Genomic DNA, 626 nt, shown 5'->3' on the forward strand with positions numbered 1-626 from the left:
CTTGTAACCAAACCGCATTTAAAAACAGCTTCCAACTATGAAGGATGTCAATATCAATCACGCCATTTGTCCTGCACTTAAACACCTCTGGACAGTATTTTCCATTAAGCATGAATTTGTGGAAATTCATATAAATATGCAAAGAATGGCAATTTGCACAAAAGCACACTTTAAATCCAAATTTACAAATGAATAAGAACAGAATAGTTCCCAAATCAGATCGAATGAAATAAGTTGGACAGGTTTCTTCCCCCCGTCTTTTTTCACGTAAAAAAGGACTTAATTAGGACCAAGAATTCTAAAATAAGGCTCCGATGTCTTTAAGTAGTGACTTTTTAAACAAGGTTTATCAAGTTTTTCCAACTAGAGCAACTCGCGTCTGATCTAACACCAGGTGGAATTACATTAACTCTGCACAAAATAGTGTCATATCCTGTCCTTGGAGTTCCCAATGTAGCCCAGAAATTCACACTGATGTACATGTCTTACTTGTTTTGTACAAAATTGAATGTGGCTGTATAACTGTGTTCTTACATTGCCTCAACTAGACAGGTGAGCAGACTTCACAATAATTTCACATCAAAAGGAAAACCAGCTTTACGTCTGGAAACTCACAGACAATTAAA

The sequence above is a fragment of the Rhincodon typus genome, chromosome 3 (assembly GCF_021869965.1).
Source record: "Rhincodon typus isolate 14 chromosome 3, sRhiTyp1.1, whole genome shotgun sequence".
Classification (NCBI taxonomy): domain Eukaryota; kingdom Metazoa; phylum Chordata; class Chondrichthyes; order Orectolobiformes; family Rhincodontidae; genus Rhincodon; species Rhincodon typus.